This window comes from Nyctereutes procyonoides, unplaced genomic scaffold (assembly GCF_905146905.1).
Source record: "Nyctereutes procyonoides isolate TBG_1078 unplaced genomic scaffold, NYPRO_anot_genome, whole genome shotgun sequence".
In the NCBI taxonomy this organism is placed as follows: Eukaryota; Metazoa; Chordata; class Mammalia; order Carnivora; family Canidae; genus Nyctereutes; species Nyctereutes procyonoides.
In genome coordinates, this window is record NW_026575051.1 from 7,529,439 (window position 1) to 7,554,988 (window position 25,550).

General features: G+C 41.1%; 1 protein-coding gene across 2 annotated transcripts in view; it reads right to left on the bottom strand.

Moving 5' to 3' along the window:
- BTBD9 (BTB domain containing 9) overlaps nucleotides 1–25,168 on the bottom strand; it is a 410,407-nt gene extending 385,239 nt beyond the window's left edge. Inside the window, exon 1 of one of the 2 annotated variants that reach the window (XM_055330427.1) lies at nucleotides 25,063–25,168. The gene's annotated coding sequence lies outside the window, so the exon portion shown is untranslated. Of the gene's footprint in view, nucleotides 1–24,859; nucleotides 24,920–25,062 lie in introns of those variants that run through there. The other variant, XM_055330425.1, reaches the window with a different exon arrangement.
- Nucleotides 25,169–25,550: the final 382 nt, after the last annotated feature.

Sequence of the window (25,550 nt, forward strand, 5' to 3'; positions counted from 1 at the left end):
TGGCATTACAACATTATTTGACAAACATAAAACGATCAAGTGTAGCAGAAATAGTGTAAAGTTATAAAGAATGAAGCAGCTTATGTTTTACTTAGCCAACCAGATAGGGTTTAGCTGCTGATAAGGAAACAAGATTCTTAAAATACTGTGCTATACCATGAGTATATCTAAGGTGACCCATACACCTGTAGATAAGGTGGGTTTTAAATAATGGAAGAAGGTAGTTTTTTAAGGCTATTACATAAAAGATGTTCCACACAGTATGGCAAGGGCAGGAGTCTTAGGGCAATACCTGAAAATGTGAGACTGAAAAGGAAATTTGTTTTGAGAAACAACAGAGAAAGAAACAGATACACAGTATGGTAGAACCTTATAATATAAAATATGTCTAAAACTAAGATGCCCCCAAGGGAACACAGATCTGAGACTGGGAAGTACTCATAAGTTCTGCTATGTAAGATCTAGACAAATTATTTCGAGTCCTGAGACTCAGTTTCTACCTTGGAAAAGGGGTGGGAGTGGTTAGGCAACATTCTGGGGTAACTTCAAAAGTTCTAAAACTCTATAGCTAAGTCATATGTATAGGAAACAATGCTCTTATACATGGTTGAAAGTATAAACTGGTCAGCTTTTTGAAGGTCAGTTTGGCTGAATTTACGAAATTCCTAAATATCGATTTCCCATAACCCCACAATCATACTTCCAGGAATATATAAGGTTATAATTACGCATTGCTTTTAACAGCAAAAACATCCAATCAGTACCCCAAGTGGAAAGTAACAGCAATACTTTTCAGGGAGGGGAATGGATGTGAGGGACCCACAAGCAAATGGTGGCAAGTTTTACATTTAAACTCAATTTACTTCTAAAGTGTTTCCCTTCTTTTAAAAGAACTGGTTTATCTTTTACATAATGGTATTTCAAGAAACTTTAAAGTGTTAACTTAAAAAAGGTGATGAGATATTTATGTTTATCGAAGGAAGCTTTTTTTTTTTTTAAGAAAAGCATGAAAACCCCAGATATGATTTGTTGCAGTTTACTGAGAAGCAGCAATATGAGGAGGAATGAGCAAACGCTGATGCAGAGAGAAATTTAGCAAATAACAGATTTTTAAGAGTTAGCTAAAAATGAGTCAAACCACAAATTCCTGAAGAACAGCGGCTAGGTATTGCTCCCTGGTGTCCCACAAGGACAACATTCAATCCATAAATATGACACTGAGATGAACCAAGCACAAGCTATAGACACAAAGGCACAACTCTGTGTCATTCTCAGAGATTATAAAAATATATGAGCTCATCTTAAAAATATCTCTCAATTATTTATAATCAAATGTTTTCATTAATAAGTTTTCCCTCCCCCTATTATTCAGCAGGTATTTGATTTCTTAATCTCCACTTTACTAACCAAGGTTATACTCCTGTATCACACTTTACATAACGTTTCTCTTATTTCTCAATTTTTTCAAATATTTTTAAACTTACAAAACCACTTTATTTTATAGCACCTTTCTTGGTGTTCTCTAAGTCTCTAATGATGTATGGCTTTTTCAACTGTAGATTCCAGAAGTACTTCAATGGAGCATAAACAAATATTAACAACAGTATAATCCTGAGAGTCAACATTCTCTTAGAATCTTTGATATAGCATTATTCTATTTTTCCATTCACAGATGTTGCCTTCCCACTTCTTCAGCGACTAATGAAAGCCAGGGACTTAGACTGGATGGTTTTTCTGAGATGCCACTGTCTTCTCTCATATGACCAGGTTACTGCCAGAACCTCTTATATTCTCCCGTCTGGCTAATATGCCTCTACTTCCAAGGCTCAGAACGGGTTTCATGCCTTTCCGCAAGAGCGTTCACTGATGCTGCCAATCTAGGTCAGATGCTCTGTTAGATGCTCTGTTTCCCTCTACCACTGGCCCCACACCCCATACTGGGATTTTGTTATTGACTCACCTTGATGGTGAAGTAACTCACAGAGGGCAATAACCATGACATCGTGCCCACAGGTACTCAACAAATACTGAATGAACATCTTACTCCTCTTTACGTCCCCAGAATCTAATACACTGTCAGTCATATCTAAGTCCTCAAAATTAACCAATAAAGGCCACATAGATATTAAGAGACCTCTTCTCTGAATTCCAGAACCCTATATACCACTGCCTACTTTACATCTTCACTTAGTACCTTCACTCAAAGGTACTTCAAAACTCACTTCATACTCTCCATGTCCTCTCTCCCACAAAAACACTGTCCCCATGCAGTGTTCCCAGCTCAGTGAGTCCAATCATGGAAACCAGAATGACACCTCCTTTGACCTCACTTCCCATACCCAATCCAGCAGGAAGTCTTTTGGTTTTACCTCCTAAATGAGCTCTGAAACTGATTTACTACTTCTTAACAACTATGCTACCATTCTAGTCCATACCACACTTGTATCTCCCTGAGACCATCACTTAGCTCCTAACTAATCCACTCCAAACCATCCTCCACACAACAGCCAAACTGGAATCTGTCGATTTATAAAACATTCTGAACTATTCCCCTCAACCCTTCTCTTTGTGATACCTACTCCCGCTTAAAACCCTTAAGTGGTTTCCAATGCTATTGATTTGAAAGAACACAAGAAAAACATTTTATGAGGCTTTCAGGGCTTGTGGAATCTGCTCCTATCAACTCCACCATCACTTCCCCCAACAGTCACTCCCATGACAAGCTCCCTCGTGCAATGGAGCCCTGGCATAAGTTGCTCCCCCTCTGGGACCACCCTTCCTTTTTCACCTTCCACCCTTACATGTGACTCAGGTACCATTTCTTCAGGCAGCCTTCTCTGACTTTGGTGGAGCCAGGGCCCCTTGTCATCTGCACTCATACACTGTAATCATCTCCTTTGTAGAATCATCTCTTAGTATTTATACATCAGCCTTCCCTGAGAGGCCATTTCCCAACACAAATCTTTTGCAAATCAGACTGGTCACTTCATTGCTTACAAACCTCCAATGCCTCCTTAGCTCACTTTAAATAAAAATCATACCCTTTACCAAGGCCTACCAGGCTCTGCATGTGCTGACACTCAACCACCTGCCCTGAACTCCTCTCCTCCCCCTCTCCTCACACATTCTACCCTGTTCAGTCTAGTCTTGCTGTTCCTTAAACACAGACCAGCTTGTACCTGAACTCTGGGTCCTTATATTTACCTTCCCTCTGCCGGAGTGTTTTGTTCTCTGGATCCACATTACTATCACCATTCAGATGTCTGCTCCTTGACTGCATTCCCTAAGGGAACACCCCTCCTCACCCCACTTCTAACCCTCTATTCCACCGATATATAATATATATTATATAATATATTCTCTTCACAGCACTTATCACTAGAAGATAACCTCCATGGGGGTAAAGACTCTGCCCTGTTCCTCTCAGTGCCTAGAAAAGTACTTGTTGCACAGCAGGTACTCAACACATATACAAATGCTTAAAGTAGCTCAATGGGTCTCATTTCAAATAAGTGAACTGCACAGACATAGATAAGAGATAGAGGTCCTGGGCACCTGGGTGGCTCACTGCCTTAAGCATCTACCTTCAGCTATGGTCATGGTCCCAGGATCCTGGGATTGAGTCCTGCATCGTGTTCCCTGCTCAGCTGGGAGTTTGCTTCTCCCTCTACTCCTACTCCCTGCTCAAGATCTCTCTTTCTCCCTTTCACGCTCTCTCGCTCTCAAAGAAATAAAATCTTTACACTAAAAAAATTTAAATTAAAAAGAAAGGAGATAGAGGTATGAAAGGTTGATACTAGTAGCTATGTGGTAGGCAAAATTCCAAGATGGTTCCATGATTTCCACCCCTGGTGTATGCATCCTATATAATCAATCCCCTTCCCTTGAGTTTGGGCAGTACCTGTGAATATGGCATAGTTGTCCATGTGATTAGGCTATCTTACATACAGATATGCAGATATACACACACACACACACACACACATATACATACATACATACATACACACTCTCTCTATTATAGCAGACTAAAAGGATTCTCCCGCTGGCTCTTAAGAAGTTGCCAAGCTGTGAGCAGGCCACATAGTTAGGGCCTGAGAGTGACACCCACCACCCACTTATAGCCACCAAGAAAATGAGGACCTCAGTCACATAAGGACAAGGAGTTGAGTTCTGTCTACCACCACTGAGCCTGGGTAGAGGACCCCAAGCCTCAGATGGGATCGCAGCCCCTACAGACACGTTGGTTTTAGCCTAGGGAGACCATGAGCAAACAATATAGCTATACAGTGCCTGGACTTCTGCCCTGTAGAAACTGTAAAATGGCTATTACTTTTAAGCTAGAAGTTTGAGGTACATTGTTCTGCATCAAAGAAAACTAATACAATGGCAATCAATCCCATCAGACCCAAAGCTTACTTTTTATGACAAATACTTTAACACCCATACCCTCAACACGCTGAGATTTAGAACCTACTGAACACTTTATATATATATATATGGGCTAAAATAGAAGGGAAAAATCAAAAGAAAATAATTTATAATAAAATAATATATATATCAACCACATTAGAAAACAAAAATGTCCCAGGTTGCTTAGGTGGCTGAGCATCTGCCTTTGGCTCAGGTCATGATCCCAGGGTCCTAGGATAAGGCCCCACAGTCGGTTCCCTGCTCAGCAGGGAGTCTGCTTCTCCCTCTGCCTCTGTCCCTCCTCCCGCTCATGTTTGCTTGCTCTCTCTCTCTCTGAAATAAATAAAATCTTAAAAAAAAAAGGGGGATCCCTGGGTGGCGCAGCGGTTTGGCGCCTGCCTTTGGCCCAGGGCGCGATCCTGGAGACCCGGGATCGAATCCCACGTCAGGCTCCCGTTGCATGGAGCCTGCTTCTCCCTCTGCCTGTGTCTCTGCCTCTCTCTCTCTCTCTCTCTCTCTCTCTATCATAAATAAATAAAAATTAAAAAAAAAAGAAGGAAGGAAGGAAGAAAAGAAAGAAAGAAAGAAAGAAAGAAAGAAAGAAAGAAAGAAAGAGAAAGAAAGAAAGAAAGAGAAAGAAAGAAAGAAAACAAAAATCTCCCTATAAATTTTCAAGATGCCCTCTGAGGGGAGATTCTACCCACACCCACTGAAAACCTCTGCTTGCCAGGATCAGTATATCTGGAATACACTGGCTTCAAACAGAATATATTTACTCTCAAAATGCCTAGTATTGGTTAATTTTGCTTCTTTTACATCACTGTTTTAGAGCATGTCTTTGAAAGTCATTAGCACATTAGCATATTTTTATCCTAACCTTTTTCCAAAATGGGACTTACAAAGGTTCAAAAGCCTCAAAATTCCCTTTTTTCCCCTCCTCCTCCTCAATTATTAAGTACTCACCGAGCACATGATACTGTTCCTTGAAATTCATCTTCACAATTAAATAGCCCTTTAAAGCCTCTAATTCATTTCCCAACTCTCATCTTTCAGATGTGAACAGAAAATCACCATCATCTAGTGGCTCATTATACACACTATAAAATATTTCACCCCAGCTGTGAAGCTGGCCATAGTAAATACATTTGTTGCCTTAATCAAGATTTATGATAATATAATAATGTAATTTTTAAAGGCCACATGCCAAAGTACTTCCTAAATTAATAAAAATACTTAGCACTTAACCTATAACACACTTTCAAATCATCACACAATCTTGCAGGTAGCTATTTGCCCATGTGCCCAGGGCTAGTAACAATTGATGGAGAGCCTGTCACCAAGCCTATTTACTTGATTTATTTTACAGTACCCTTCTAAGGCCACATACATAATGGGTATTCACTCTGTGATGGGAAAATAAATTATTTAGTCTGAACAATCTGACAGTGTTACTATTAAGTTATTAATTCACTGAAAGGGGGGAAATTCCCTGAATAGCCTTTTTTCATGCCCAAATAGCAACATTATTAATAAATATTCACAGATTCCTAGAACCCTAGAGCTGGAAAGGATCTCAAGATCAAAACCCACAGCTCCTTATAGATGAACGGAGAAACTTGTCCAAGGTCAGTCATCAGTGGCAGAACCTGGCATAAGATAAGGAGAGATAGGGCTATAGGATCTCAATTCCTCATTGAGAAAATGGGGATAAGCCCACCCCCATTATGATGACTATGAGGAAGCAATAAAATACAAAATAAAACACATAAAGGACATAGTATAATGGCTGACATATTTTCCTTCCCAGAGATTCCTCCACTAATCTCTCCCATCACTTTTTTGTTTTCTTGTTTTTTGGGTTTTTGGGGTTGTTTTGTTTTGTTTTGCCAAAATATAATTTAGGGTGATGCTGTGGAGGCCGAGAAAAATCAAGGCCATTCCACCTCAACTTCAGCGTTAGCACAAGTACAGCCATCCCAGACCCCTGTGAATAAGAGCTGAAATTTACATTACTTCAGTTACAGGAAGAAAACAGCAGCTTAACATCCTAGAAAGTAAGAACAGAGCCCAAGCCAAGGGCAGGAAGCCTCTATTAGAATAAGAACAGAGCTCAATGCCCTTGAAAGCCCCATATCAAAATGTAAACAGAACTTGAGAAATTCCTCCACCCCTTCTGAAAATCCCCTAGACCAGCCTATAAAAAACCCAGCTGTAACCCACTTCCAGGATCCAAGTCCCTGCTCCGCTGTGTCAGGTATACTTGGACCCAAGCTTGAGCTTGTAAATAAACCCTCATGTGTTTGCATGTGTCGGCTCCTTGGTGGTTTCTCAGATTCGCAATCTTGTGCACAACAATGTGTTTTGGTGATGACTTTCTGATATACATATAGCACTGACAACAAATTGGAGCAAATTTTATTCAAGGATAGAAAGACTACCAGGCAGCCACAAAGGAAGCAGGTGACCCCAGGATTTGAGTCTATATATTCCAAAGATTTCAATAACTTTCAACTTGTTGAACTGAGCCCACATCAGCTTCCCCCAAGGTTGGGAGCACGAAGAGCTTAGAGCCAGTTGTTCAATCTTGCACTTCACACATACTTTATTATCCCTTTTCCAGTTTTTATTCAAACTTTTCATAAGGTTATCCACACCCCTGGTCTCCTCTTTTTAACCTCCAATTCACTCCTGAATCCACTGAAGCCTCACTATCAGCCTACCACCCCCACTGAAACGGCTCTTACCAGGGTCATCAATGACGTCTAATTGGAATATCCAAGATTCACTTTTCCATTCTTACCTTTCTGGACCTCTCTGCAGCATGTGACACTCTTGAACATACCCTTCTTGAAACTCTACTCCCTGAGCCTCTGTGACACTCTTCTCTCCTGGTTCTCCTTTTACCTTTGTGTCTCTTTCTTTCACTACTGTGTCTTTAAGAGTCATATTCCCCAGGGCTATCCTTTTATCATTCCTCCAGGTTCCAACTACTACCTGTTAACTTCCAAATCTCTTATCTCTAGGCCAGATATCCCTTCTGAATTTCAGATTCATATGTACAGATGCTTGCAATATTCTACCACATGTCCCCACTGGCATTTCAAGTCAGCATACTCAGTATCAAACTAATCTTCTCTTAATTTCCGTTTTCCTCCAGTGTCCTTTGTCTTAATATATGGTATGCCACATAAGTAACCCATGCTAAAAACCTGCACATTTCCCTTAACTTCCTTTCCCTGACCCCCTCCCCCACCACCACCCCACCCACCCCCCACCCCCGTCTAATCAATTAACTTTTTTTTAAAGATTTATTTGGGAGAGAAAGAGCATGTGAGCAGGGGGAGGAGCAGAGGGAGAGACAGAGAAGCAGACTCCCCACTGAGCACGGATTCCCAACACTGGGCTTGATTCCACAATCCTGAGATCATAACTAGAGCTAAAACCAAGAGTCAGATGCTTAACTGATTGAGCCACCCAGGAGCCCCATTATCTTCTCATTTTACCTCCTAAATATTATTCCTTTAATTCATCCCTCCTATGCCTAATAACTTCCACTCTGATTCAGGTTTCAATCATCTCTTACCTGCACTATGACAGCTTCCAAACTACCTCCCCACCTCCTATTTTGTCCCCCTCAATTCCATCTCCACTCATTTTGCACAATAACCAATCTAAAATGAAGATATAATCAAGCTATTCTCTGGCTTAACACTTTTTAAATTATTCTCCAATTAAAAGACTCTGCTGTCAGACCTCTGTACTTTGGAATCCCCTCTCTGCACTCACTGCAAGGTCAAGACATGACCTTGAACAAGTTACTCAACTTCTCTGCACCTCCATTATTTTCACTTATGAATGTCCCAGAGGATTAAATGAGATAAGTGAGTGAGATAAGTGAGATAACTATAAAACACTGAATATAGTTCCTGGCATTTAGTAAATGCTTAACAAATGGTAGCTCTTAGTGATTATATTATTAACACTAATCATATTATAGACAATGGAATGGTATACATATTCACAGACAGGGCATCCATGGCCCTCTCTGAACTGACCCTTACTTACCACTCTAGCCTCCACATTGCCTTTCACTTTATGCTTCAGCAACACCACTTGCCCTGGCACCCTTTGCCATCTCTCTGTAAAAACACATATTCCCTTGACCCCCTGCATTGGCCACATTCTTCAGGCCTAATGAGGTGTCACCCATCACCAGGAAGCCTTCTCTGAATATCAGTGCTTATTCAGATGTCTCCTCAGAAGTACTGATAGACTAAAGTATTCATGGCATATAAATCTGAAGCTAATATAGCTGGATATATTGTTCTCACAGCACTTACCACTTTATATCACAAACATCTACCTTGAAATCTACCACCTCCACCAAGTTACAAGTTCTTTGTGGACAGGAAACATAAATCATTCTCTTTTGTATCCACATCACTTAATATAACCTAGCAAGAACTCAACAGATGTCTGCATGGATGAGAGAGAAGCTGCCTGGGAATCTTCTCTCCAATTTCACCTGAATTAGGTCAGATTTTTACCATGAGAGTATCACATCATATTCGAATTTAACATATGTGAATTCAATTACTTATATAGAAGGAAGAGTCAGAAATAGTGGGAACACTCAGTGAACCCACTCAATGTTCCCTGCTGTACTTAAGCTTAAAACAAGGTATAAGTGATTTCAGAAGTTTCTCAATCATTGAAAAATAAGTGGAAGCAGCAAAAAATTAATTGAAGGACCAACAGAAACAGTGATAACAGAGGAAGAGGAGTGGAAGAACAGAGTTATCCTGCCTTAGGAAAAGTAACCAATCCTTTAAAAACTCTGAGAGGGTTATTTCTTCCCATCAAAACAATTTAATAGTATTCACTGAAATAAATGGTACAGAATTCCTCAGGAATTAACAAAGTGTACATATGTTAATGCTGGGGTAATTAAACCTTTAATGGAGGAGTGACAGAACAGTGAGAGAGCAAGAAATCAATGAAAACAATGCAACTGCACAAAAGATTATTACCGACAGAATGAGAAACGAAGTAACTGAGACAACTCTATCAAGCACCAATTTCATAACTGCAAAGACTGTTTCATGGTGGTGCTTTAGAGGCAGGCCAAGAAATGGTTAGTAATGTGAGGTGTTGACAAGCCAGAGACAACTCTATCAAGCACCAATTTCATAACTGCAAAGACTGTTTCATGGTGGTGCTTTAGAGGCAGGCCAGGAAATGGTTAGTAATGTGAGGTGTTGACAAGCCAAATTAGGGGTGTCAAACGAAACTAGTAAAATTAAATTCTCATAACTCAAATTAGCTGATTTTAGGACATTCCTGTACTAAGAGAACCATGATAGGGTATTTTATAGGCATTAAAGGGTTTGCTACAGGAAATTTTCACAGTACTTGATTTTTACATTTTGTCCTGACTTTAGAATATAACCACTAACCCACTCCCACCTCTACTATGTGACTCCACTATATTCTCTTGCTAATGCCATCATAGGAATAGACAAACCACTGTGCTCCTAGTTGGAGCCACAGGATTCCATTTGAGTCCCAAAGACTTAACTAGTTCCATAGTCAGCCTAAAAACAAGTGTGCTAGCACCTGGCATCACAAAGAGGGAGATGTCCAGTTGCCTTAGCAAGCACAGCCTGTGAGAAAAAGCAGATGCTGTGAGGAAACCATGCAGTTCTTTCCTCCCTCCGGGGAACCTCGTCTTAGCTATCTCAGTAGATTACCCAATATCTGTACTATACACTTCATCTGTATCATTCCTACTCCTCCTCCGCTAGACAATAAACTCCTTGAAGGCAGGGGCTAGGTCAGAATGCTTAATGGAAAAATTACTAGAACTCTCACATCCATTAATTTCCTTGTCAAAGCATCAAAAAGTACTGCTTCATGATAGCACAGATTTTCCTAGTCATTAAAGCCATCTAAAATTGGTAGGAACCACTTCATAAAGAAGTGAAATGTCCATTAAAAAGGGGGTCATTGTATCTGTTAAAAGATAATGTTTTAAAAAGGTAAAATCAAAAAAAAATAAAAAAAATAAAAAGGTAAAATCAAGATACAAATATAAAACGTATCAAAGACTTTATTTAAATCAATAATTAATGAAGCAGTCAGTGAGATAAAGAGTCCAAAGTAGTCAACACACACACACACACACACACACACACACAGGTGCGTGCAGTATCTGGAATGCTAACACTGCTTTACAAATAGATGCAAAACTAGTCACTATCCCCAGGGCAACATTCAATTGCATTCTGCTGGACAAAATCAGCTTATGTTTCTATAAACAAGAATCATCTGCATAACTGTCAGTTTTCTACAATTACAGTTATAAAACAGCTCAAAGACAATGAAAGGCAGAGAGAGTCCAGACGAATGCACTGGATATGACAGTCTGTGATTTTTTTTTTATGCCCATTTCAGTCTTCTACAATTTTCTGTCCTGACAATAATCATACAATGCAACATTGTAAGGGCTGCTAAAGAGAATGAGGCAGCCTTTTCATATATGGATATGTAACAGCCTCCGAGATGCAATGAGGAAAAAGCATGACACAGTAATGTGGTATGTGACATTTATGTTTAGGAATAAACATAAGAATGTGCCATATGCACACAGAATATTTCTGAAAAAACATATAGAAATAAATCTTCACTACTTTTAATCATTCCAATAGAACGGGAGCCTTCATAAATGACACCAGATCTTTGCCTATTTTGTTCAGCCCTCTATCCCCAAACACTAGAACAGTTCTTGGTGCTTAAGTGGCACTCAATAAAAATTTGTTGAACGAATTAATATACCAGTGGTAATAGCTGCTTCCAGAAGGAAGAACTGGATGTCTGTCAGGTAAGGATGAAAGGAAGAGTTACCTTCCACAGTATATCCCCTTGTATATTTGAATTTTGTACCATGTCCATATATTACCTCCTTAAAACAGATTTTTTTTAAAAAGATAATGAGTTGATGTTAGCTAAGCTGTTTGATTTCTTCATTAAGCTGCCTTCTCCATCTCTAGGACTTCAGCAAGGTACTGAAAACTATGGTATGAGTATTAGGTGGTTTGATGTGGGTCATACTCATACTGATAATATAAAGGTTCAAAAATAAACAGAAATATCTAAATGGTTTAACCACTTTAGAAAAGTTTGCTGTTATCTACTAATATTGAAGATCTGCATTCCATAAAACTCAGTATTTTACTCTATTATACACTAAGGTAAGATATATTCATAAGCATATAAAAGAACATCCTAGCTAAAACACAAAAGTCCCTAGAAACAACCCATATGTCCATCAAAAGCAGAAAGGATAAATTGTATAGTCCTGAAATGGACTTATGTTCACTATGCAGCAGTGAACATGAAAGAATTAGCTGTATGCAACAAGATGAATAATATCAAAATGTAATATTAAATTTAAAAGCACAACATAAGGAACACACACATATGATTTCATTCATATAAAGTTCAAAAATAGGTCTAGTAACCTATAAGTGTTTTCTGTATATAAAGGATAAGATGTTAAAAAAAAAAAAAAGAATAAGAAAGTAATATTATATAAGTCAGGACAGGGCAGCCCCGGTGGCACAGTGGTTTAGCGCCACCTGTGGCCCAGGGTGTGATCCTGGAGACCTGGGATGGAGTCCCACATTGGGTTCCCAGCATGGAGCCTGCTTCTCCCTCTGCCTGTGTCTCTACTTCTCTCTCTCTTTCTCTGTGTCTCTAATGAATAAATAAAATCTTTAAAAAAAAAAAAAAAAGCCAGGACAGTGTTTACTTTTAGGAGAGGGGCTGAGATCGAGAAGGAGCACCTGATGCGTGACTGGGGGCTAGCAGGGTTTTATTTCTTAACCAAGTGGAAATAAACTAGATGTTACTTTAAAGTAATTCATTAAGTTCAGCATTTGTGTTCCATGTACTTTTCTGTATATGTGTTGCTGGACAGCAGAAACAAAAGTTTTAAAAGATATAGACATTTTCTATACAAGCTGGGACCCAGGCAGGGAAAGTATCAGTGTAAGCTGTAGGATCGATCCTGTGCCAAAGACTACATGTTCTACAGGATAAAAAGACGAAAGCCAGGAAGGAACCAAAGAGCTTTCCTTCCTCCTTTTTGGAGGTTCCTCAGTTCAAGTGTTCCCATTTTCACAGCTTGTTTACTTCTTTCTCCACTTTCAGTATCTACTAATTTCTTTAAAATCTCCTTCTACAATTTTGTAAACACTCTGTCCATGGTCCCCAAACTTTAGTTGTATCAGAACCACCTAGAGGGAACAGTAAAACACAGGTTGCCAGGCCTCATTCCCAGAGTTTCTGATTCAAAAGGTGAGGTCCTCAAATTTGCATTTTGAACAAATTACCAGGTGACTTTAACACTGTCCTAGAACCACTGCTCTATAGTTAGGATTCTAATGCAATAATCTAGGCAAGAAATTGAGGACTTCAGTGAAGTTGTAAAAACCCTAAGAATGGAAAGGAGAAAATGAGTATGAGGGATTATTAACAAGAATACGAGGGTACAAGAGGAAAGGCGTTCAGGACAGTCAGCTTTTCAGCTCAGATGAATAATGTAGCATTCATCAGGACAAAGGATTGAGACAGAAGAAAAGCAAATTCAATCTGCTATGAAATTAATCTATGGCTTGGAGAGTGTGGGTAAGGAAGCCTCAGAAAGGCACCTAACCTAAACAGGAAAGATAGAAGGAAGCATGAATGGAATGAGGCAACAAGAGGAAAGTGTTCCAAAGTACTAGATAAATATAAGAAACCCCATAGAAGCAAGCAGGTGACCTCCTCACAAAGAAATTTTATGAGGCTGTAAAAAAAATAACAGAAAGATCTCTAGGAACTTATGTTGAGTGGTTTCCAGGATACAATGTTAAGTGTAAAAAGTAAAATGCAAAAGAACATCTACAGCACTTTTGGGGTAAGAAAAAATGGGGAAATAAGAAAATATACATATTATCTGGTTATTTGTGCAAAAAGAAATATAATAAGGATAAAGCAGGGTAAATGAATAGATTATAGTAAGTGGTTAGGAAGAGGGTAGACAGGACAGAAGAAATGGGAATGACACTTCTGAGAATGCCTTCTTGACTTCTGCAACCATGTTATTGTTCCACAGGCTCAAAAAAGGACAGTAAATAAAATAAAAAATGGGGAGATAATAGGGTGACATGAAATACAGAGAATTATATGAACCAAACTATTTCAAATAAATAACATAATTACACTGAAGGGGATACATAACTAACTTTTGAACAAAGTGGCTGTACTGTATGCCTTCAGGCTAAAGGTTAAAAGTTAAATACTGAATTCTTGTTACTGGTTTTCATTTTCACAGAGGCACAGGCTAGCTATTTTGAACCTACTTTCTAGGTATATTAAGTGTACAAATAAGTAAATATAAGGTCAAAGGGGGGAACCAGGTTCTCACTGTAGGAGAAGGGAGTTAAAAATATGAAAAGAATAATGACAGAAAAAACCCTGTGTTATGGGACTGAAACTAGAAGTGTCAGTGTAAGCTCATGGGTTTAGAGATACACAAAACTAGATATAGAGGTGTGTGCGCAGAAACACACACACACACACACACACACACACACACACCTCTGTTTGCTAAGAGAATCTAGAAGTGAATCCAAAGGAGGGGCAAGGAAAATAGGACTATCTTGTTGTACCAGAAAATAAGGACGTGCTCAAAGAATGTTGGGGACACATCACAAAGACAGAAACCAGCTTGAAAAAGTTCCCACTGGGTGAATACGCATCAATTTGAGTAAAAGAAATAATGATAGTAAAGGTAAATGAGAGAGTGAGAAAGAGAGACAGAAGCCAAGAAATAGACTCTTAACTATCGAGAACAAACCGATGGTTACCAGAGGGGCTGGGTGAAATAGGTGATAGGGATTAAGGAGTGCATTGTAAGGAACACTGGGTTATGTATGGAACTGCTGCATCACTATATTGTACACCTGAAACTAACACAGCACTGTATGCTAACTACACTTACAGAAAGTTAAAGATAAATAATAACCATAACCCACTGAATAACACAAGAATCTGTGAGTTCATAGTGATATTAACTAACGGGGAGAATTCAACTAATAAATGTAGGAGGAATAATGGAATTAGGAAATATTCATTTGGCAAAATTGATTCAGGAAAGAATCAACAATGGATGCTAAAACTAGTAGGTAAATGTCTAAAAGTAACAGGATATTCATAGTCTCAAAGAATTTCTCTAGAAAACACTTATCAGTTACAAAGGAAAAAATAGTAACTTTACAGTGGAGAAACCAGGCAGACTCCTTATTAACTAAAATGATCGGAAGGTAACATCAGCAGTAACAGCGGAATCACTGGCCTTCCTGAGGTGACGCACCGAGAAACACATGGTGGTAGCCTTGCCAAAAACGTGGACTGAATCATGAAGGCACACCAGACAAACCTCGAATGAGGGACACTCTGTTTTAATTTTTTTTTAATTTATGATAGTCACAGAGAGAGAGAGAGAGAGAGAGAGAGAGAGGGGCAGAGACACAGACAGAGGGAGAAGCAGGCTCCATGCACCGGGAGCCCGACGTGGGATTCGATCCCGGGTCTCCAGGATCGCGCCCTGGGCCAAAGGAAGGCGCCAAACCGCTGCGCCACCCAGGGATCCCGGGACACTCTGTTTTAAAGCAAAACAAGTGCTCCCTTCGGCAGCACAAATATTAAAACAAAACAAAACAAAACTGGCCTATACTCCTCAAAAATGCCAGTGTCACAAAGACACTGTTGAGGAACTGTTCCGGACTAAAGGAGACTAAAGGAAAACAACTGAAGGTAGTGTGTGAGTGGTTTTTGTTGTTGCTATGAAAGGCATTCACTCATAAGCCAATCGGAACAATAACAATACTACATTAATACTAATTTCCTGATGATTAGAATGTAGTTAGTATAAGAATATTTTTTTTTCTTCTAAGGAAATGCACACAGAAGGATTGGGGTAAAAGGGTATTATATCTGCCACTTACTCTTTTTATTATTGATTTCAATTCAAGGGTACGTAACATACAGTTATAGTAGTTCCAGGTGTACAAGTTAATGATTCAACAGTTCCATACATTTTTTCAGCACTCATTAAGGTAAGAGTGATCTTAATCCTCTTCATCTTTCCACCCACCCTACCCTACCCACTTCCCCTCTGGGGAACCATCAGTTTGTTCTCTATAGTGAAGAGTTCATTTATTGTCTTTTCTTCTTTGTTCATTTGGGGTTTTTTGTTTCTTAAATTCCATATGTGAGTGAAATCACATGGTATATGTCTTGCTCTAATTGACTTATTTCATCTATAGCCTCTATATCCATAGATGTTGGCACAAATGGTAAATTTTCATTCTTTTTATGGCTGAATAATATTCCATTATATAATTTATCCATTCAACTATTGATGGGACACTTAGGCTACCTCCACAGTTTAGCTATTGTAAATAATGCTCTGTAGCTTACTCTTGAACAATGTGTGTGTGTGTGTGTGTGTGTGTGTGTGTGTGAAACAAATGTGGCAAAATGTTAACATTTGGAGGAATGTAGAATTCTTTTCTGTGTAAAATTAGGTCAAAAAAAAAAAAGAAAAAAGTAAGGTAATTGATACCTGCTGGGGGTAGGGACAGTGAAGTCTAAATCTACTTAACATCTAAAGAAATAGAGACGCCTGGATGGCTCAATTGGTTAAGTGTCCACCTCTTGGTTTCAGCTTAGGTCATGATCTCAGGGTCGTAAGATAGAGCCCATGTCAGGCTCCATACTCAGCACAGAGTCTGCTTGACATTTTCTCTTTCCCTCTTTGCCTGCCCCTTCCCCTGCTCATGCTCGCTTCCTCTCTCTCTCCAAAATAAATAAGAACCTTTTTTAAAAATTGAAAAAAAAACTAAAGAAATAAAGTGCCAAAATATGTACCTAACTGTGATGTTCCAAAAAGGTTCTCCGACTAAACCAATTATATCCTACATATACTTTCTAAAGAACAAGATTTGGAATCCAATGGAGCTAATTAAGGATCTCACTCAAGAAGAATTTCTCAAGTACCCAAAGGACGTGAACAAAGTTAACAGCCTCATCCAAACCATGAAACCCAAAGTCACTGTGCTCTGTAGAAGCTGAAATGAGTGCCTTCAAACATGGATTAAGCAAGGACTTTTCTTCTAAAAGTTTAGAAAGTGGGGATCCCTGGGTGGCTCAGCGGTTTAGCGTCACCTTCAGCTCAGGGCGTGAACCTGGAGACCCAGGATCGAGTCCCACATCAGGCTCCCTGCATGGGGCCTGCTTCTCCCTCTGCCTGTATCTCTGCCTCGCTCTCTCTCTTTCTCTCTCTCTGTGTGTGTGTGTGTGTGTGTCTCATGAATAAATAAAATCTTTAAAAAAAAAAGTTTAGAAAGTAAATTAATTTGTCTTGAAATGTTTGGCTCTATTTAAGATTAATCCTGGAGGGATGCCTGGATGGCTCAATGGTTGAGTCTCAGCCTTTGGTTCAGGTTGTGATCCCGGGGTCTGGGATCAAGTCCTGCCTCCAGCTCCCCACAGGGAGCCTGTTTCTCTCTCTGCCTATGTCTCTGCCTCTCTCTGTGTGCCTCTCATGAGTAAATAAATAAAATCTTAATATAAAAAAACCTTTATGATTAATCATAAAAACCATTAGTGTAAATGAAATGATACAAGAATAAGTTAATAAAATAGGATAAAAATCAAAGTATTCCAGTGGTATTGGAACTGCAGCTAATGAAATAGATGCAAAACTTCAAGATATCACCAACAAATCTGTAATATGTGAAAACCTGCTTTAGATTTAAAAAACCACCACCTTCAGAACATTTCCAGAAAATACTGTGAATACACAAGTCAAAAAAACTACTACATTACTACACATGTGACAATAGAGACAATCAGGAGTGCCTGGGTGGCTCAGTCCATTAAGCCTCTGCCTTCAGCTCAGGCCATGATCTTGGGGTTCTGGGATTGAGGCCTGAATCGGGCTTCCTGCTCAGTGGAGAGTCTGTTTCTCCCTCTCCCCAGACCCTCCCCTCGCTCTTGCATGCACACTCTCTAATAAATAAAATCTTTTTAAAAAAATAGATTTCAGCTGATGATACAGCTTCATATGACAAAGGATTTATGGTGTTTTAAAATATGTCTACAAATTCTTTGACCCATCCCCCCCCCCCAAAAAAAGTGGAGGCTACTTGTCTTTCTTAGAGTGCGAGCTGGCCTTAGTGACCTGCTTATAACAAATGGGATAGAGCAGAAGTGGCAGTGTATGTCTTCAAGACAGACCATATAAGTCATGTGGTATCCTCCTTCCTCACTCTTGCATCCCTTGCTCTGGGTGAAATCAGCTGACATATGCTCAAACAGCCCCTTTTATTAAAGACCTCTTTTATTAAAGACCTCTTTTATTAAAAACCTAAGGATTTGTGCTAACAGTCATGTGAAGTAGCCATCTAGGAAGCAGACCCTCCAGTCCCAATCAAGCCTTTGGATGACTATGGCAGTGCTGGTCAACAGGTGTAGAGCAATTCATCAGAGACTTTGGGCCAGAATCACCCAGCAAAGCTGCAAATGAATTCCTAACCCACAGAAATCATTAGATAAATGTCTGGGGTGCCTGGGTGGTTCAGTCAATTGGGCTTCCGACTTCTGATTTTCAGTTCAGGGCATGATCTCAGGGTTGTAGAGGTCCCTGTCAGGCTCTGAGCTGGATGCAGAACCTGCTTAAGATTTTCTCTCCCTCTCTGCCCCACCCCTCCCCACTTCCTCTCTCTAAAAAAAAAAAAAAAAAAAGTGTTGTTTTAAGCTGCTAATTTGGAGGGGGTAATTTGTTATATAACAACAGGTAATACGGCATTTGATATCTATCTATCGGTATAATTATAATTTTATAAAGGTATTAATTGTGAAATTAGCCAGAACTGACTCTGCTTTACAAAGATGCTTACAGTTGTTATTTCAGGAATATATAAAATAGGACCCAAAAGGGATAAATCAAATAGAATATACAACTATTTAACTTGTAAACAGATTAAAAAATAAACATGTGGAGGGATAGAAGGAATGAGTGGTGTGGAGAGAACACCTTACTGTTTAGGGTGAAGAGCAAGATATTTTTCACTAAGTGATAAAAAAAAAAAAAAAGGAGTTCCGAATTTATTTTAAATGTCATTAGCTTGGAAAAGTACAGTTAGTTCCTCCCCTTGAAGACTTGTACCTATATATAGAAAAGTGGGAAATCTGATGTTTATGTAAAATCTCTTGTCAGAACTAAAAAAATGTGGGGTCAAATATAGCCATGTCATCACAGAAGAATTAGCACTGAGGCTTTTAAAAGTCCACCTCCTTTTCCCCTCTATCCCAAAAATATTATCAAATTGTCTTCAATTGTTCAGGCAGTTATTAAAATTCTAACTTCCTCCAATAACTTTTCCAAAATCAGCAAAAACAAGATTGGATTCCTCCATCTGGATATTTGCGTGCTAGGCCCCACGCCGATGCCAGTAGTTGACATGAAGAGCAATGACTCTGGAGTCCAAGCCTCAACTCCCTGGCCACAAATGGCAGGCAAACTGTTCTCCCCATTCTGAATCTCAATCACCTTATTAGTAAAGTAGAGACAATACCCAATTTACAAACCTGTTATTATAAGGATTAAATGACATATAGAAAAGAGCCCTAGAATAATGCAGTGACTTGACTAACAATAGCCAGTTGTTAATAACCTTTTTGCTTTCATGTACTAGAAGAATATTTCCCAAACCAAGAAACAAAGACACAGACTACCAGATATTTTCTGGTATCATATAAAGATGCAAGAGGCATTCCAGGATATTAATTTGGATTTATGATATTATAATTTCTGGAACACCTAGTAAATAACGTATGAATTGAAATCACAATTGAACACTCAGGTACTCAACAAGCATTGGAGACTCTAGTCTGTGACCAATATTTATATAGTACTTATCATATTCTATGTAATAGTATTATAAATACATTTTTCCTCCTCTACTGAAGTATACATTCTTTGCTTAAAACTTTGTATTTATTGGGGTGCCTGGGTGGCATAGTCTGTTAGGCACCCCATTCTTGGTTTTGGCTCAGGTCATGATCTCAGGGTCCTGAGATCAAGCCCCATGTTAGGTTCTGCGCTCAGCATGGAGTCTGCTTGAGATTCTCTCCCCTGCCCCACCTCTGGCCCTCCTGCTTGTGCTCTTCTTTCTAATAAAAGAAATATATATTCAAAACCTTTTATTTCTATATTTTTTCATGGCTCCTTGCATACATAAGGCTGGACGAATTTAACTTCAAGTCCTTGATGTCTGCTCATATCAATATATTCTTAAAATTACAAAATGCAAGTATCAGATCTTCCCCTGACAATGTGTGTACACACTCATTCACACATATTATACCCCCAACTAATGCCAGTGCTAGATACCCAGAGCAATTATTTCTCTACAGCCATCACTTTATACAGTTTCTGGCACATGGTAGATACTTAACAAATGTTAACAGAATAACTGAGAGAAAACAAGAGACCAGGAAGCATGGTGAGTAGCTAACTAGTGAGTCATGAAACTACAACTTACCTCCTGAAATCTCTTTATAAAGTGCTTGTATCTTATACAAGCAACTACTGTTTGATTTTCTTACACAGTGGAACTCTCTTACAAATTCCTGTCAGAGATTAGAACTAATTATTTGTTCTGCATGACAAAAGTCCTCAGTATATGAGACACATTAGATCCAAGGTATATCAGCAAAAGGACTAAGTCTTTATATTGAGGTACCACTCAATCCACATTTTTGTAATCGTTATCACCTTCTACTCCTTTCCTTTGACCATCTTATAAACTTCCAAGGTACAGGGAGTATACCTATATCTACTGCAAAGTGCCTAATACAAGACACAGACTGTAATCTTGACATCTGTTATGGACAAATATTTTGCAAACTGGACTCTGACATTAAAAATAAAGGGAGGAGTTAGGACATCCAACACAAAGTCACAGCACCCAGCTAATGCATCATTTGGAAGAAATTTTCTGTAGTTACTGAGCACGCGCACGAGCACATGCATCTGTGTCTATGTGTACAACCAGAAACAGTAACTTCTCTATGACTCAGCAGAGATATAAGAGGATGAATGAAATCTGCATGTAAAGTATGTGCAATCATGCACAAGGACAGTATTAAGGGGCTTCCAAGGTTCATTCAAGCAATGCTATGTGCCAAGCATTGTGCCACATTCTGGAGAAGACAGAAATAAGAATGGGATGAGATCTATAGAACTGGAAGCACACTGGTGGATCTAAAGTCTTCAGGCTGCTACCTCCCTAACCTTCTCTGAACTCTCTCCTGGTTTTCCAGCTGCCCAATCTCTCTGTTAGTCTCTATGCTGATTTCTCTTCTTTCAACCAATCTCCAAGTCAGTAGTTCTCAAAGTGTGGTCTTGGGAACACAAGCATCAGCATCACCAGAGACCTTCTTCAAAATGCAAATTCTTGACCCCACTCAGACTGTTGGGGCCCAGCAATCTGTGTTTTATCAAGGTCTCAGGTATTTGTGATGCATGCTTAAGTTTGAGAACCATTCAAAGTTTGATCCAAGCGTTAATGTCCAAAAGTTCCATTCCTTGTCCTTTCTAGTTCTCATTCTCCATCTTTCTGGGTAGTTATATATTCTTCTACTACCTCTACAATGCTAACTAAAACTACCACTACTAACAGCAGCAGTTATCTTAAGTATTTATAAGGTAGGCACTATGCTAATCACCATGCACATATTATCTTAATCTCCACAACGATTCTTTATTACTAACCCCACTTTTCAAAGGAAATTTAGGCTTAGAGATATTAAATAACTTGCCCAAGGTCGCCCAACTCAACCAATAAGTTAAGCAGATCTGACCTCCAGTTTTCCTGACCCCAAAGTCCACAGCGTTAGCTGCTATACTCACTTCTAGAATAGTACTATGGAAACATATCCTTGAAGACTGTCACAGTTATTCCTAAACTGTCTCATCAACTCTGGAGTAGAATTTCCAGTCACCTAGTGGCTCTCTCTAAACTCTACACAGGGACCCGATAATTAACATTAACATCATTTCTTCTCTCCCCTGCATATCTGTTCCTCCTCCATTAATTTAATGTCATCATAATCATCAGTTACTCAAGCCAGACACATCTTTGACTTCTCACTCTCTCACCTCTAGCTGGTCATAACATTTAGAGATTTTAACATCTAAAATAGCTCTACAATCCATCCACTCCCACCTTCCCTCTTCAAGCTCCCAGCAGCTCTCATCTACATCCTAACTGGTTTCCCTGCCTCTTCACTCTCATGCAATTCTGCACAGGACCTGTCAGTTAACTTTCTGGTCTGATTAGTCCACCTTCTAAGGCTCTCCATCGCCAACATGAGAGGGGCATTGGCAGGGTGGGGGGTAAGTCTAAGCTTTTTAGAATGGAATGAAAGACCCCAATGTAATTTGGCTCCAAACATTCCTTTCCTGTCTCATCAAGAAACAACTCAAGGTTTTCCAAAAACCCTATTAGTTTTAATCTTTGACAACTTTGCTTATGTTCTCCCCTCTGCTTGGAATGTTCATTTTCCCTTTTACATGTGCAAAATTCTACGCAACCTCCAGGGTTAAGTTTCTATCCTCTTCTTGTGAAAGCTTTCCCTGATTCTATCAAATTTTCCCCAAAGTGATCAATGCCCTTAGCATTTTACTTATTCCAAAGTGATTAACTCTTATACCACAGGTAGGGGTTCCGTAGTCTAATGAACACTTAGTATCTCAAGAGGTGTCTTATTCTTTGTCTTCCCAGCACTGACCACAGTATCTAGCCATAGCCAGCACCCAATAAATATTTGCTGAGTTGTTAAATAATGCAACATATGGTGTTGCAACTTTACACATGGTAGGTTAGCAATCCAACTTCAGGTTTATTCACCACTCCAAAGAATTTCCACATTAAAAACAAAAGATATTATAAAGAACAAAGGTTCAATATTCAGCAGCAATATCTTTAATTTTCTCAAAGCTTTCTGTCAATATTTTTTAGTGTCTTTCTTCAAATAGACTCCTTTCCTAGCAAACATTATTTGTGTATTTTACAGGATCAGCAGTAACTACAATCCTCACAGACCGCTATAAGAGATAATCCCAAGCAAAACTGTGTTACTGAGAGTGGCTGGATAATTGCTCTGGGTACATCATTTCAGATTTCCAACGGGAAGGCCCAAGCCTGACAGATTTTAGAAATGGGGACATGCACTGCCGACTACATAAGATACACTCACATTAGTGAGGCATTTATTCAAATTAGTAACTGAATTCAGAAGTATACAACAACCTGATCCTGGTTCAACCATAATATCTCTTAATTTTAAGTAAGGATAACACTTATTTTTGTCTAGGACTCTACTTTAACACAACTCCCATCCCACCCAGCAAGCAGGCCCTATCCTGCTATCAGTGTGATGCTGATAAGCTTGCCTTAGTTTTTTGTTTTTTTAAGATTTTATTTATTTATTTATGAAATACACACACACACAGAGACAAAGGCAGAGGGAGAAGCAGGCTCCTTGCAGGGAGTCCGATATGGGACTCGATCCCAGAACTGTGGGATCACAGCCTGAGCCAAAGACACACGCTCAACCGCTGAGCCACCCAGGCATCCCGGCCTGCCTTAGTCTTAAGACATTCCCTCTCCAGCCTGCTAAACCTTCTCTCTCCAATATCTCCCTATCAGAGATCTTCTACTCCACTCACCAGACATGACACGAAGGTCTCCTCAATATAGCCCTCATCCAGCAGATTCACACTATTTTCTCAACATATGATTTATCTCTTCTCTAATTCAAATTTTGTAACTCTTCCAAAGAGTTCACTACCTCAGCCCACCACAGGTCTTGGTTTTTCTAAATTTCCGCTGCACTTAAAGTACAGCACCTCACATAGCACTTGTTTACATACTGCCTCATTTGGTTTCATAATGATTTGACATACATATGCTTTGTTTTCCTAGCCAGATTTCTCTTTAAAAAAAGCCAGCTCTTCTATGTCATTTGTACCCATAACCCTTCTCCCACATGTAACGTGACTATATGCACAGGGGCACATGTATTAACTACTAGATGGACGAAGTTAAACGCTTGCTCTACAGCAATAAACACTCATAGTGCAATGTGTAACGAATACCTATAACCTGCGTACTCTGTGGCAAACGCTCTTGTAGATGCTTAAGATATGGCCATGAGTAAAAAAGACATGATACCTGTCCTAAAAGCTGGTACAGTCTGGAGAGCAAGAGACACTGAATTTCCATGACTCTTAGTGCTACAGAGCAAGGTCATTATTGGTCCCAAGATGCAAGCACCTCAGGCAGCACACTTTACGGATCCTTACTTAGGAAACTGGCCCACAATATTTTAGAGCTGAATGAAAACTTACAAGTTACTCTCTTCAATTCTCCTGCACAGATTATACGACTGAATTTCAGTACAGTCTCTGTGCCAGTTCCACGCCTTGTCTTCATCAAAAGTCAGGAAATACCCACTTTCCCCCCGCCTCCAATACTCTTTTCTCCCAAGAAAGGTAACGACAACCACCACACATTGACTCATGAGGGGAGCGGGCGCACTGGGACCACTGGGCTGATGACCTGCTGCACCTTACACCCAGGCCTGTCCGCCCACCACCATGCTCCAGCCCGCACGTGGAAGAGAATATGCATTTTTCTGCCCGGTAACTAGCAAGTGTGTACTACTTTTAAAGGAAATTCAAAACAAAACAAAACAAAACGGCAGTGCCTCCATCCTTCCTCGGTCCTCATAAGGACAGAAACACAACAGACTTCGGGGAAATAAAAAAACAGCTGATTGGGAGTCTACGAGGATGGATATCCGCCCCCGGCCTCAAAACCCGTAGCAGCAGCGTGATAGGATGCGCGGGGCAGAGCTGTCCGCGGGCATCAGGCACGTGCACAGGCACGTGAAGTTGGAAAGTCCTGGCAACAGGTTGGCCGCCCCCTCGCAGCACTGACACCGCCTTCCCCAGGCCGTGGGTGTGTCTGACGCCGCTCGCCCGCACGGATTCACAACTCTCCCCACAACAACCGGCTCCCCCTCGGATCCCAGCCAGGGCAGGGGCGAGGACGCGCCCCGCGGCGCCAAACTTTCCGCACCCCCACCGCGCGCCCCGCGCCCCCCGCGCCCCGCGCCCCCCGCGCCCCCCGCCTCCCCTCGGGCTCGGTCCGCCGGGTCTCAGGCAGGCTGCCGGGCGGCTCTGGGAGAGCCTGGGCTTCTCCAGACTGCGGCTCCTCGGCCCGGGAGCCCTGGCGAAGCCGCCCCGACGCCCCCAGACACCTACTTCCCACCACACCTTCCGGGACCACACGCCGTCGCCCGGCCCGTCGCCGCCGCTTCCCCGAGCGCCCGTGCCCAGGAACTGACCCTCCCCCGCCCCCGGAAAAAGCGGCGGAGGGGCGTGGAGCGGCGCGCGCGGGGACCGCCCCGGGCCCGCCGGCAGGTGCGGCCAGGCCCCACCTCCCCCGCGAGGCGCCGGCCACTCACCCCGACGAGGTTCCTCTGCGACCTAGCAGCCCGCACCGACGCCTCCTCCGCCCGCTCCGCACGCCCCTCGTAGCCACCGCCCCCTCGGCCGCCGCCGCCGCCGCCGCCGTCCTCGCCGACGCCGCCGCCGCCGCCGCCGCCGCGGCGCGCGTCCGCCCTCACGCACAGCGCCGTGGCCGCGCACGCGCCTCTGCGCGCTGGCGTCACTTAGCAACCGGGCGGCTGCGGCGGCGGCGGCGGCGGCGGGCGGGCGGGATCTGACGGTTCAGGGCGGGAGGTGTCTCCCCAGGCTGGTTTCGCGGCGTTTCCCCACCCGCCGGACCCGTGGCCCTCCTGAGCTGGGGGCCCCAGGGTGTGGCTGCCCTGCCGGCACCTGGCTCCGGGTAAGGCACGTCACCGTACGTCACCGTATTGCGTCACCGACTCGTCACTGCGGACGGGACGGTCCCTGTCGCGAGGTTCAGGGAGGCTGCGGTGGAAGGAGCAGT